This window comes from Triturus cristatus, chromosome 4_1 (genome assembly GCF_964204655.1).
Source record: "Triturus cristatus chromosome 4_1, aTriCri1.1, whole genome shotgun sequence".
Lineage (NCBI taxonomy): Eukaryota > Metazoa > Chordata > Amphibia > Caudata > Salamandridae > Triturus > Triturus cristatus.
This window is the reverse complement of record NC_140585.1, coordinates 1,347,071,651-1,347,086,870: the sequence shown is the minus strand read 5'-3', so window position 1 is coordinate 1,347,086,870 and position 15,220 is coordinate 1,347,071,651.

Genomic DNA, 15,220 nt, shown 5'->3' with positions numbered 1-15,220 from the left:
TTTCTAGACACTATCCCCTTGAGTTCAACTATTAAAGGAATGTGGTCAGCTAGTATACGTGGGACTTTCTCGATTAAGCATGCATGAAGAATAGTATGAGATGCTAATATAAAATCTAATCTTGCATGTTTATTGTGTGGAAAAGAAAAAAATGTGAAACCCGGGTCCGTGGGGCTCTGCCAGTTCCAGATGTCTGAAAGTGCTTGCTCGCGACACAGTGTCCTCAAAGCTCCGAACACCTTAGGTTTCCAACCACTGTAAATCCAGTCATTGCCAAGAGCTAGATTTTGATTGGCAGGCAAATTTATGTCAAAATCTCTGCAGACAATTATGGGTAGCGACCAAGTAGCTAGTTTGTTATTTATATGATCAAATACAGCTGGATCATCTAGGGTACTTCCATAAATAGAACATATTGTAATTGGATCCCCATTATCTCTGTGACATTCTGTAATTACCCACCTCCCATTCTGATCAACTACTGTTCGGATAAATTGAATAGATCGACTAGCTGTCAAAATTGCTACCCCACGTGTCCTTGAATTTTGAGTTGTAGCCCCTACCAATGTATACCCAAGTGTTTCCAACAAATATATCTGTGCTCTTTCGATATGCGTTTCTTGCATGCAGATAACATCAGCTTTTAAAAGTCAGAGCCCCATAGCAGTATTCCGCCACTTTTTAAGATCGTAAAGGCCACAAATATTAATTGTTGCTATGCGCAGTTTACTCATTAGTGATGGCATTATCGCCCAACATGAGAAAAACAAAACCCCTTAAAACTAGCCCCCGAAGTGCCAACCCCTTCCCCCTTAACCCTGAGCCAGTTGTATCTCCTTGTCCCAATCCCAGGCGTGTAGTTCCGGGAAAGATCCCTTGAGGGTTGTGATCATAAAAGTCCTTTGATCGTTCCCTTCCGCTCCCTCCGGAATACCAAGAACGCGTAGATTATTACGGCGTGATCTGTACTCTTGCTCCTCGACTTTAAGCAATAGATCTTTAACTATACCATCGTGTTCATCTCCTTGTGTCTTCAAAGTAACAATGTCTTTCTTGAGGTTATCAGTGCGTACTTCGACTGAGGCCATTGTGTCCGCAATTTCAACACAGATCTTGCCCACTTTCCTTCTGGTGCCTTGTAGTTTCTGCGTGGCTAGGCGTAATCTTCAGTTATCTAGCTTGACCTCCCCTTGAAAGGTCTTAATAGACTGTAGCACTACAGCCAAAGTAGGTTCATTCTTGGTGTCGGCGGCTCCATCCCCTATACTTCCTGAGAGTGTGCGGTTGCCCCTTGAGCACACCGTTGGGTCGGTCAGAGATGATAATTGTGAAGCAGAGTAGTCCCATCTGAGATCCATCGTGCTACTCAGGTTTTTTTTTTGTGCAGATGCTTTCATGGAGAGCTCTGAATCTGTGCTGCTATCCCAGTTATGGCTCCCTCTTTCGCTAGTGGCGAATACGCTTGCATCTGGAATTTCTGATTTGTCAGTTAATGAATAAAATGTATCTATGTTGTCTGGCATTTTTGGCAGGGGTCATGGGTTTTTTCGTTTTCACTATGGATAGCCGGATCCTTGTTTGTTGTACCGCTTTCTCAGCTACAGTACCATCAAGATTTTGTAGGTTGTCTATGGGGCAAGTTGGGGGTTTCTGACCAATTTCTTCATGAGTCAATCCAAGGCTCTTGGCTGGACTTGATTGAAAAATAGGATTAGTAATCTCCAGTGCATTTCCGCGCAGAACAACAACATCGACTATACCAGTTTGATCAGTCTGGCCCTCACTTTCAACAACTTCTACTGTTAACACATTATGGGGCCGATTTCAATCCTGTAAAAAGGCAGTACGAATCGTTGTACGGAGCGTTTTCTCCGTACTACTCGAACCCGGTAAACTGTCCTTACAACCTAGGAAGTACGATTCGTACAGAAAGCCTATTTCCGTACAAATCGTACAAAAGACCGTACGTGCAAAAAATACCTACGATTCTGATCCGGAACAGCTTGTACGTGACGTCCGGACATATTCAGGCAGCGTTTTCCGACCCAGCAAGTACGATTCGTCCCTACGTCACTCCGTACAGCTCTTTTTTTACGGGAGTCAAACACAGCCGGAAAAGCAGAGTTCGACGCGAACCGCCACACAACGAAGCCCAGGTACGCGACGTACACGCCATGAACCCCATCGTACGTGTCATCCCGGTCCTCCTAGCCTACGACCTGATGCACCGGACCCGACGCACACGCCGCAGAAGGTGAGAACAACACCCAGGGGCCAGAGTGGGGGTCAGGGGCAGGAAACATACCCCATACCCAAATCCAAACCTATAATATGGAGCCCATACATTACCACCAGGGTCTGGTCACTTGGGGGGGTGTGTCCAGCAACCCCTGCGTACTGCAACAACGGAAGTGGACGTGTACGGTGCGTACCTCACGTACCCCTACGGCACCATTAGAACAGTGACACGGACCGTACACATGCATAGAATGCGTGGGTACGGTGCGTACCACACATACCCCTACGGCACCAGTACAACAGAGATACGGACCGTACACACGCAATGAATGCGTGGGTACGGTGCGTACCACACGTACCCCTACGGCACAGTAGAACTGTGATACGGACCGTACACACGCAATCAATGCGTGGGTACGGTGCGTGTCACACGTACCCCTACGACACAGTAGAACAGAGATACGGACCGTACACACGCAATGAATGCGTGGGTATGGTGCGTACCACACGTACCCCTACAGCACCATTAGAACAGTGATACGGACCGTACACACGCAATGAATGTGTGGGTACGGTGCGTACCACACATACCCCTACGGCACCATTAGAACAGAGATACGGACCGTACACATGCAATGAATGCGTGGGTATGGTGCGTACCACACATACCCCTACGGCACCATTAGAACAGAGATTCGGACCGTACACACGCAATGAATGCGTGGGTATGGTGCGTGTCACACGTACCCCTACGACACAGTAGAACAGAGATACGGACCGTACACACGCAATGAATGCGTGGGTACGGTGCGTACCACACGTACCCCTACAGCACAGTAGAACAGTGATACGGACCGTACACACGCAATGAATGTGTGGGTACGGTGCATACCACACATACCCCTACGGCACCATTAGAACAGGGATACGGACCGTACACACGCAATGAATGCGTGGGTATGGTGCGTACCACATGTACCCCTACGGCACCATTAGAACAGTGATACGGACCGTACACACGCAATGAATGTGTGGGTACGGTGCGTACCACACATACCCCTACGGCACCATTAGAACAGAGATACGGACCGTACACATGCAATGAATGCGTGGGTATGGTGCGTACCACACATACCCCTACGGCACCATTAGAACAGAGATTCGGACCGTACACACGCAATGAATGCATGGGTATGGTGCGTGTCACACGTACCCCTAAGGCAACATTAGAACAGAGATACGGACCGTACACACACAATGAATGCGTGGGTACGGTGCGTACCACCCGTACCCCTACGGCACAGTAGAACTGTGATACGGACCGTACACACGCAATGAATGCGTGGGTACGGTGCGTGTCACACGTACCCCTACGACACAGTAGAACAGAGATATGGACCGTACACACGCAATGAATGCGTGGGAACAGTGCATACCACACGTACCCCTACGGCACCATTAGGACAGTGATACGGACCGTACACATGCACTGAATGCGTGGGTATGGTGCATACCACTCGTACCCCTACGGCACCATTAGAACAGAGATACGGACCGTACACACGCAATGAATGCGTGGGTACGGTGCATACCACACGTACCCCTATGGCACCATTAGAACAGAGATACGGACTGTACACACGCAATGAATGCGTGGGTACGGTGCGTACCACACGAACCCCTACGGCAACATTAGAACAGAGATACGGACCGTACACACACAATGAATGCGTGGGTACGGTGCGTACCACCCGTACCCCTACGGCACCAGTAGAACAGTGATACGGACCATACACACGCAATGAATGCGTGGGTACGATGCGTGTCACACGTACCCTGTTAATACGAGGCGTACACACGCCATGAATGTGGGCGTTGAGGACTGGCCCAGCATGTTACCTTCATATTGGCGTGTGTAGGTCCAGGCCAGCAGTGTACTGCTCCAAGGGGGTGCGTGGGTGGGTGCAGAGGACTCCCAGCAGTGTCCACACATATGAGGGGTGGGTGCATATGACTCCTAGCAGTGTCCACACATATGAGGGGTGGGTGCAAATGACTCCTAGCAGTGGCCTGCAATATGAGGGGTGGGTGCATATGACTCCTAGCAGTGGCCTGCAATATGAGGGGTGGGTGCATATGACTCCTAGCAGTGGACAGAGATATGAGGGGTGGGTGCATATGACTCCTAGCAGTGGACAGAGATATGAGGGGTGGCTGCATATGACTCCTAGCAGTGGCCTGCAATATGAGGGGTGGGTGCATATGACTCCTAGCAGTGGACAGAGATATGAGGGGTGGGTGCATATGACTCCTAGCAGTGGACAGAGATATGAGGGGTGGCTGCATATGACTCCTAGCAGTGGACAGAGATATGAGGGGTGGGTGCATATGACTCCTAGCAGTGGACAGATATATGAGGGGTGTGTGCATATGACTACCAGCAGTCGACAGAGATATAAGGGGTGGCTGCATATGTCTCCTAGCAGTGGCCTGCAACATGAGGGGTGGGTGCATATGACTCCTAGCAGCGGCCTGCAACATGAGGGGTGGGTGCATATGACTCCTAGCAGTGGCCTGCAATATGAGGGATGGGTGCATATGACTCCTAGCAATGGCCTGCAACATGAGAGGTGGGTGCATATGACTCCTAGCAGTGGCTTGCAATATGAGGGGTGGGTGCATATGACTCCTAGCAGTGGACAGAGATATGAGGGGAGGGTGCATATGACTCCTAGCAGTGGACAGAGATATGAGGGGTGGCTGCATATGACTCCTAGCAGTGGCCTGTAATATGAGGGGTGGGTGCATATGACTCCTAGCACTGGACAGAGATATGAGGGGTGGGTGCATATGACTCCAAGCAGTGGACAGAGATATGAGGGGTGGCGCATATGACTCCTAGCAGTGGACAGAGATATGAGGGGCAGGTGCATATGACTACCAGCAGTGGACAGAGATATGAGGGGTGGGTGCATCTGACTCCTAGCAGTGGCCTGCATTATGAGGGCTGGGTGCATATGACTCCTAGCAGTGGCCTGCAACATGAGGGGTGGGTGCATATGACTCCTAGCAGTGGCCTGCAATATGAGGGGTGGGTGCATATGACTCCTAGCATTGGCCTGCAACATGAGAGGTGGGTGCATATGACTCCTAGCAGTGGCTTGCAATATGAGGGGTGGGTGCATATGACTCCTAGCAGTGGACAGAGATATGAGGGGTGGGTGCATATGACTCCTAGCAGTGGACAGAGATATGAGGGGTGGCTGCATATGACTCCTAGCAGTGGCCTGTAATATGAGGGGTGGGTGCATATGACTCCTAGCACTGGACAGGGATATGAGGGGCGGGTGCATATGACTCCAAGCAGTGGACAGAGATATGAGGGGTGGGCGCATATGACTCCTAGCAGTGGACAGAGATATGAGGGGCAGGTGCATATGACTACCAGCAGTGGGCAGAGATATGAGGGGTGGGTGCATATGACTCCTAGCAGTGGCCTGCATTATGGGGGTGGGTGCATATGACTCCTAGCAGTGTCCAGACATATGAGGGGTGGGTGCATATGACTCCTAGCAGTGGCCTGCAATATGAGGGGTGGGTGCATATGACTCCTAGCAGTGGACAGAGATATGGGGGGGTGTACACCATCATCAGATGACCACACCTACATGGTGGTATGGACGCATCCCTAACTTTGGACAATGATTTTAGTGCCATTACAACACATCACTGACAGCAGGGTCCCACTCCCAGGATGATGGATGTCTGTCACATACTGCATGACATACCACATGTGGGTGTGAGGACATATAACACATACATACCCACCCATGGCGGATGCAGCACAATACAAACCCTGATTTTATGCCAACAGACTGTATAGTCATGTAACTGCATACAAAACTAAGATAGCCAAAGGGAACACACACTGTCACACACATCCCAGGACTGATAGGAATGTACAGGTGCTGGTCCAGCCACCAAGATGTTGTCTCTCATAGAAGGAATAGGGTTCAATTCCACCACATACAATGCCCACAATTGTGAGTCATGTGCCCAAATACCCTGCATAACAAGCACCATTTGTGTGGTAGGCCGTGATTGCACACATGCATAGTGCTGAAAAGGGCCAATTTGTCCCTGAAGGCATTCCTACATACCCAAAACACAAGTACAGTGACTAGCAAGGATGGCACAGACGATTCAGAAGGAGATATCGGTGAGCAGGCATGGCCATTGTTGAAGGGATCCGTCACCAACAAAGGAAATGTGGACACAGGTCAGCACAACAATTGTGCAACTGTTTGCAGGGAAGATGTCAGGTGCCACAGAGGAAGGAACACTCATTGGGACAATGTCTCCAAACTAAACGAACACACCCTACCAATGAATCTTTGCATGATGGCACACAGATACCATGGTCCACCTCATGACCATCATACAAAAACATTTCTCAGAACCCTAACACATTACCAGAACACCAACTCACGGAGCCTCATCGCCAACATCAAGTACCTGAAATGCAATAGTGTTGAAAGTAAAAGAAAAGGCTTTATTCAGCACCAAAAATAAATTAATGTAAAAGATACTATGTACAAAGGCCAATGGCCAGTCCAATTCTCAAGTCCAAGGGTGGACGTAGGGTACCGCGTCCACCCCTACCTTGCCTTCACTAAGGAACCTCAAGGTTTGTCGACCGGGGGGGGCATCATCTGTGACAGGACCAGGCACCGCAGGGACATGAGGGGGAGTGGTAGGTGTGGTGGGTACAGGGGTGGATGTCTCACCACAGGGGGTGGGGCAGCGACAAAGGTGGAGGTAAACACGGCGCTGCACACTGCTGCTAGGGCCTCCATCCTAACCCCTGCACCTGAAGATACCCCAGGGCCAACGGAGGGTGTGGTGGCAGAGGGATGGGGTGCAGCGCTCTTGGGGGATGGGGTAGACATGGTGGGGGACTCAACTCCCGTGCCCAGGGACTTCCTCGCCCGCTTGTGGGGTGGTGGCTCAGTGGAGGCGAGGCCCAGCCCAAACATACAGGTCTCCTTAGGTGACAGTTTGGCAGGGGAGCTAAGAGGAGTGGTTTTGGAGGAACAGGGTTGTGTGGACTGCGGACTGCGACTGTGGCTGCGTGTATGTCGTCTGCCCCCAGCCCCTGTGGGTGTGCCTACATCCCCCTGAGTGTGCGTGCCAGGAGGTGTGCGCTGTGCCTTACTTGGGGGTGTGCTGGATGTGTCTGGTGGGGTGCGTGCCCGTGACTGTCTGGGTGTGCGTTGGGCAGGCATGGGAGAGGGCAGTGTGGATGGGTCCGGGGTAGGGGGGGATGGAGCGCTGCAGGAGAGAAACTGCTGCCATCAGGGAAGAGTCCATGGACCGCAGAAACCTGCGTTGGTCAGACATCGTTGCTGACATGCCCTCCATGAACGACACCATCTGTGTGAGCAGTTTAGTGTGTCCATGGAGGGCAGTCAGCACTGAAACCCTGCCCAACCTGCAACTGCTGCAGTATGTCCAAAGACTCTTCACTGAGAACAGCAGGGGTGACAGGGGCAGGAGGTGCGGTGCCTGGGACGAAGGAGAAATGGTGGGACTCGGCACGGACAGAAGGGACAGGAGCAACTGGGAGGGCGGAGATGGTAATGGAGGAGGCTTGGACAGATGTGGGGATGCTGCCAGTTGGAGTTGCAGCCTCCGCCTCCTCAGGGAGGTCAGCCTCGGACCCGTCGGCGTCGTAGCTGGTATCATGTCCAGACAGGTCCTCCGACTGACTCCCCTCACCCTCTGTGCCACTGGGATCACTGACTAAATATAGAAGGTCAAAATATCGACCTACAAAAATATCGGAACAAAAATATCGATGTCAAGAATATCGACATCCTATCTACATCATGGTAAGTACAAAAATATCGATAATTAAATATCGAAGTCAAAAATATCGTTAGTAAAAAATATCGTTTTTTTTTAATTTTAAAAATATATGTAAAATAAACCAAATAATACTTATAAATAAAATAAACATAATTAAATATATTTTATAATATTTAAAATTAATAATTAATACATATAATTTAATAAAACATTAATTAAACAGATACATATAATATATAATATATATACTTACTTAATAATTAGTTTTAATAATTATTTTAGTAACGTATCAATTATTAAATGTTTTTAAAAATTACCAATACATCTATACACATAAAACAATTACATTAATAAATATTAAATAATTACATATAGCAAAAAAAATAATTGAATTTGAATATTTTTTATTATTAATGATATATTACATTAGCTAAAATAATACAAAACATATTAAATATCAGAGAGAATAAAACTACTAGTCCAACTCCAACAAAAACAACAGTAAGGAAAATGTTGGATAGCGTAGGACTAAAAATTACTATTTCCACCACAGGGAGTGTAACAGTAGGGAAAGTGTTGGATAGCGTAGGGGTAAAAATAACTATTCCAACTCCAGAGAGTGCAACAGTAGGGAAAGCGTTGGATAGCGTAGGGGTAAAAATTACTATTCCAACTCCAAAGAGTGCAACAGTAGGGAAAGCGTTGGATAGCGTAGGGGTAAAAATTACTATTCCAACTCCAGAGAGTGCAACAGTAGGGAAAATGTTGGATAGCGTAAGGGTAAAAATTACTATTCCCACTCCAGAGAGTGCAACAGTAGGGAAAGTGTTGGATAGCATTGGTGTAAAAATTACTATTCCAACTTCAGAGAGTGCAACAGTAGGGAAAGTGTTGGATAGCGTAAGGGAAAAAATAACTATTCCAACTCCAGAGAGTGCAACAGTAGAGAAAGCGCTGGATAGCTTAGGAGTAAAAATTACGATTCCCACTCCAGTGAGTGCAACAGTAGGGAAAGCATTGCATAGCGTAGGGGTATAATTACTATTCCCACTCCAGAGAGTGCAACAGTAGGGAAAGCGCTGGATAGCGTAGGGGTACAAATTACTATTCCCACTCAAGTACATGTCCATGACAAAGGATTTAGAGAGATTGCCCGACAGATCCAGCGTATCCATGAAATTAACAAAACCGTCTATTAGACGCTGCAAGCCCCTGGGTGTGCGTGCTAGAAGTACCGCGTCATCTGCGTAAAGCAGAGCCGGGATTGGCCTAGATCCTACCCTGGGGGAATCCACCTTTAGATCAAGTAATGCTTGCTCCAATCCATTAATATATAGGGATAACAAAAAGGGGGCCAAAATGCACCCTTGTCTAACCCCACTGGTGCATGAGAACGATGCTGATAGGTTCCCCTCACGGTTATATCGGACTCTAGCAGATGTGTTACAGTGTAGGTCCCTAAGTATATTTATAAGTCCCCCATCCACCCCCAGCCTACTTAAAAGGGCCCATAATTTCTCCCTGTTTACATGGTCAAATGCAGCCATTAGGTCCTTAAAACCTAAATAAACCGACCCCTCACTTGCTAGTGTATATTTAGCCACTAGTAAATATAAATTTATACACTGGTCGGATGTAGATTTCCCCGGTCTAAAACCATATTGAACATCAGTAATGACCCGATTTTCCTCCGACCAATCCATCAATCGTGCTAAAATCACACGTTCCATAACTTTCGCTGTGACGTCGATCAAAGAGATCAGGCGATAACATTGAGGATTGTCCCTATTCCCTTTTTTGAATATAGGGACAATTATCGCTGTGGACCACGAACTGGGACAGCCAAACGTTACTGCAGCATTGATCACTCTTGTCAGTATGGGCACCCACAACTCAATATTACTTAGAAAAAGATCCGGGAGAATGCCATCCGGTCCTGGCGCTTTATTAGGGGATAGACCCTGTATTCCCCCAATGATCTCCTCCAACGTAAACATAATTGCAGGTACCTCCCCTGCCTCCACCTCAGAGGGAATTGTACTATCCGCTACATAATTATAAAGGCCTCTGAAATGTGCTACCCAATCTTCCGGCAAGATATTGGTGCCGAGTGCGGGAACACTGGCATCCTGGAAACATGGATTATTAATTATTTTCCAGAAAGCGGATGTGTCCCTCCTTAAGGCAGCCTCCCTTAGGTCTTCCCAGGCCTGTGTTTGAATGGCTCTTTTCCTGCATTTAATGGCCAGATTATATATCAGCCTTAACTCTTTTACTTTCAACTTATCCCTTGGTGAGATTTTTAAACAACTTTTTAAATTTTTAAGGGCTGAGGTGCAGGATTTATCAAACCATCTTGGATTATCCATAGCTGGACCATGGTGGGTGGAGCACAACAACTTGTCCACTTAATGGGCAACTGCCTCAAAGCATTTAACTACTTCTGGACCCTCAACCACGGGGTCCAGGCACCTTTCTAGTTCTCTCTTGCCTTCTCTTATGAGTTTTTTATAAAAGGTACATCCATCCACTTTGGCCCATTTTAATCTTCTCCCCTGGTCTGTTATTTTCTCTATGCTACCACCCCTTCCCTTCTTCTTAGATTTTTTAGTGACCACACCCTCAACCACCAATGTTAAAGGGTTGTGGTCACTAAAAGCACTTAGGTCAATATCAGCCCCACTTACCCGGTCTTTTAAAAATTTAGAGAATACTATAAAGTCAATGAAAGAGGAGCACCCCCTCCCCTTAAAAGTGGGAATAATCTCTCTCTCCCTCTCTTTGGTTATCAAATCCACGGTATGTTCAAGGGCGTGTTTGCTTAACACCCTTCCCAGCTCATTGCCCTCAATTGAGTGCTCAAAGTGTGGTCCGATCCTAACCGGGCACGAAGACCAATTTCCTTGGGCCGGTCTCAGATCAGGGCAAAGATGACAATTAAAATCACCCACAATGGCTACCAACGGGGCCACCGCCCCCTTGTAGACCCAATTCCCTGCAGTGAGCCTAGCATCTAACTCTTCCACACCAGACCCTGTCTTTTTTTGTGACGTTGGGTTATAAAAATTGATCAAGAGAATACAGTCCCCATAATTAGAAAACCTAAGGGCCTGCATACAAGCATAGGACCATTTTAGATCGGTCCAAGTGCCTCCCAATTGTAGGTCCACAAAAATACACAATCCCCCAATGGCTCTCCCTGAGCAGGACTTTCGGGCCGGGACAGCGAAGCGCTTGTAACCTAATAAGTGAATATTACTACAATCTATTATCCAGGTTTCCTGTAAACATATAATCTGGAAACCCTGAATATATTGCAGCCAATCAGGGTCCTCTATTTTGGACGCAAGCCCTGCAATATTCCAAGATGTTATTTTTATTATATTGGAATTTTTAACCTTGTGTGCTTCCAACTGTGACGAGTTTACGGGGTCCTGTGCTACTCTTTCTGGTGTGATACCCTCTTACAGTGCTACCATAGTGGCAATCCTCCCTGCCATCCCTACATTTTCCATTAACAGGTCCATGTTATCCCCACACCCCGCATCAACACCCTGTGAGACCCTACCTGATTCCTTTGTTTGGTCTAGCTGCTGTTCCCTTCCATTTTTCGCCCACCGTCAATCCACCTCACTTAAAACTCTCCTTCTAAGCAGTGGGTCGAACCTGTTGCGTAAAGGGATATCTCTCACTCCCCCTGCTCCATATGCACATTCTAATATTCCCTCTCCATAATTGCTAACCTCCAATGCTAATCTTGCCGGCTTTCTATAAAAGAATTCCAGGGGCAACAAGCCTATCGCCAATCGTTCCTCCCACGCTCGATCTCTGAAGCAGCGAAGTACTTTGTCCACCAGGTTAGGGTGCCTGAGGGTTACTACAACACAGTCCCCTGGGTATACTTTTTTAGACTTCCCTTCCCATGCTACTCGCCTCGCCATTAAAATATGCCTAAGGTCTGTACCATTAAACCTCGCATTCTGACTTAGCCAGTGTGTCGTCTTGTTTATTAATATTTCTGTCGTTTCCCGGGTATTCCCTTTGGGTGCCGGCACGCCCACGAGAACCAATGTGTATGGGCTGCATGCAGGAGGGAGATCTAGATGTATCAACCCCTTTGATCCCTGCACACAGCCTTCGCCCTCCGAGTCCCTGTTATATTCCTTACTCAAGATCCCCTTAGTAGCCTTATCCGGAGTAGGTCCCCGCCTCTCTGTCTCGCCCTCATTAATCGCTTGTCCTTGGTCCTGTTTTTTTCTAGTATCGGGCACTTGTTTGACCCTCTGTGCTCCTAGTCCATTCTTCCCATCAGAAGGCCTTGTCTCTACCGCCACATGATCACTAACGGTCCTCCCTATAATATCCACACCTTTCCCACTTATCAAACTCTCCTGGTGCAACTCGGGACCCTTTCTCCAATTTCCCATCTCCATCAAGTGAGACTCAATCCGGTCTAATTTAGATAATGAAGGTTTTAAGGCAAGGATAAGGAGATGCTCAATTTTGGCCCAAAGTGCGCTATTCCTAACCAATTCTAAATCAATCTCCTCATGCACCACATTGGGACATGAAGCTACTTTGTTTGAATCATCTACCCCCTCCTCCCTCGCCCCAGCTGCGCCAGTCGAGTGCTTACTTATATTTCTTGGGGGGCCCCCTTTGTTTTTTTGCCTGGGCTGTTTGGTTAATTTCGATTTTATTCCCCCCCACCCCCTTTCACCACCGGCTCATAAACTGCTGGACTTGCTTTTTTCTGGGACCGTGTCGTAACTGACCTATTTCCCCTGGCTAAAATCGGGTCTGCGGCATTTTCATTAACACCCTCATTCATACTCTCCCCCATTTCCTCATGGATCTCAACAATCACACTCTTGCCCACCTTAACTGAATTATGTGCCTCTTTACCCTCCTCCCCCTTTGACCCTTGATTATGGCTAATACTAGTACCATCCTTGACCCCCCCTGGACACTGTGGCGGACTTAAAGGGCGTGACTGTGATTCTGTAATACAACACGGATTCCCCTCTGGAATCACAGACTGGCTCAGCCTACTCGTAATTGGTGATTTTGACAGGGCAATATGCCCGAGCGATGAGCGTCTCTGTGCCTGCGCCAGTTCAGTCGACACCTTTCTTTCCGTCAGCTGGATTTGATGTGACACCAGGGATTCTGCTCTTATGATGAAAGCGTCCAAAGTCCCTACAATGCTGCATCCTCCCCCCCGTCCCGAGGTTCTATGTTTACTCATAGTTCTCCGCTCACGCTGATGGTCTCCAAGAGGTAATTACCGGCTTTTGTGAGAAGTCCTTAGGGGTGTGGCCCTGCCCTGCCTCTACCGGCCCACTAATGACCACAAACGGCCCGCCCTTGGCCCGGGCTGAGCCCGGCGTCCTCCGCGGGTATCCGGAGCGCGTTTTTTGAGCGCGAGTCAGGAGTCAACTCCTCCCTCCAGGGAGTAAGGACCTCTGGAACTTAGAGTCCCTGATGGAATGCACTGCAGGCACTCACCAGATGCCAGGGGAGCCTGCACACTAATTAGGGAGCTCTGGCACGAACCACAAAAGGGAACAGCCGCCTCCCAATTGTTGTCAGTCAGTGCTACAGCATGCAGGGGCCCAGGTGGACAGACCAGGGACCAGGAGTAGAGGTAAAAACCTCAATTTTATTGTGACATCTGCTAGATGGCCAGTGCGCCACCGCCGCCGCAGTCCAGGAGACAACGCACATTAATTTGTCAGTCACAGCGGGACCATCCGCAGCCCCCAGGCCCGACAGCGGCATTCAAACATCTCAATTACCGCCGGTCAGGGCCCTGCTGCAGTACATGCACCAGGGTCGCCAGAGATTCCGAGCCGGGAGCAGCCTGCTCTGTCGGGGTCACTGACACCCAGGCCGCGGCAACAACGTGCACCCTACCTTGGGGGCCTCAGCTCAACAAGCGCGAAAAACCTCCAATGTTGGCAGGGCGTCTCCAAGTGGTTCTCTCCGGTACCGACTCCCGGGGTTCGGATGTCTACCTTACAGCCAGGGCAGCGTAGTACATCGGCGCCTTCCCCTCCGGTCCGGAGGATTGCAAGTTTCACTCGTAGCTCCCGGAGGCCTCCGCACCACCAAATCGACCCCAGCCGAGAGCGCCTGCTGTAACCAGCTTGGCGTGCCCGGAATCGGTGCTCCTACTCTAACATTCTGCTTATTCTGCTCATCGTCGGTGTTAAGGGGTAGGTAGCGTGTTTTGCGACCAGGATGGCCCCCGCAATGCCACCCGTATCTGCAGGATCGCAAGCCCGGTCCCTTTCACTCATATATGCATGTTTTCACTCATCCATCTTCACATTCTTCTTTTCACTCATCCATGCACCCTCTTGCCCATCCATTCTGTCAATCATTCATCCATGCTATCATTCATCCATCCATCCTCCCTTTCTCTCTCCAATCCCCTTTCAATTAGCCACCCATCCTTCACCCATCCACCCACCCATCCAGTTGCAGACAGAAGAGGCCCATCTAGAACTTCGCCCATGCTGTAGTTCCTAAAGCAAGGGGTGGGGTGGGGGAGAGTTCACTATGCCCCTGCACATAGGCAATCTGAAAACTTGAAAGTGATGAGCCATGAATGATGCACAGTGCCAGGACACAACGTGACTTTGACATTGTGTTGTTTCCAGGGCTTCAAGTGGGATGAATAATCTGGGGGTCTCTCCAAGGGGCGTGTCTGATGTAATTAAGGGTGTGGCTTAAAACACCCCACCTTAAAATATATGCTGAGCATAATGTGCCGCCTGACTGGTATTTTGCTGTTTCTATCATTGCATCCAGTAACATTAGACCCACAACAAGCCAGGGCTATTGGCTTTGTCAATGGATGTTAGTTGCATAAAATAAATAAAAAAGCAGCAACTATGTCTTCATTTTATATAATAATAAAAATGCTTTAGCTCTCATTCGGCAAGAGATGTAGAGTCAACTGAGACCCTCTGGACGAGGCCAGGGCCCAAGAACCCGAAATCTAGAGGCGGAACGAATAGAGTTTCAATTGAAATCCGGAAGACATAGCAGGCTGGGAGAGTTGAGCCTGACAACCCTGAAATCAAGCCCTGAATTAGGGCTGCAGAGA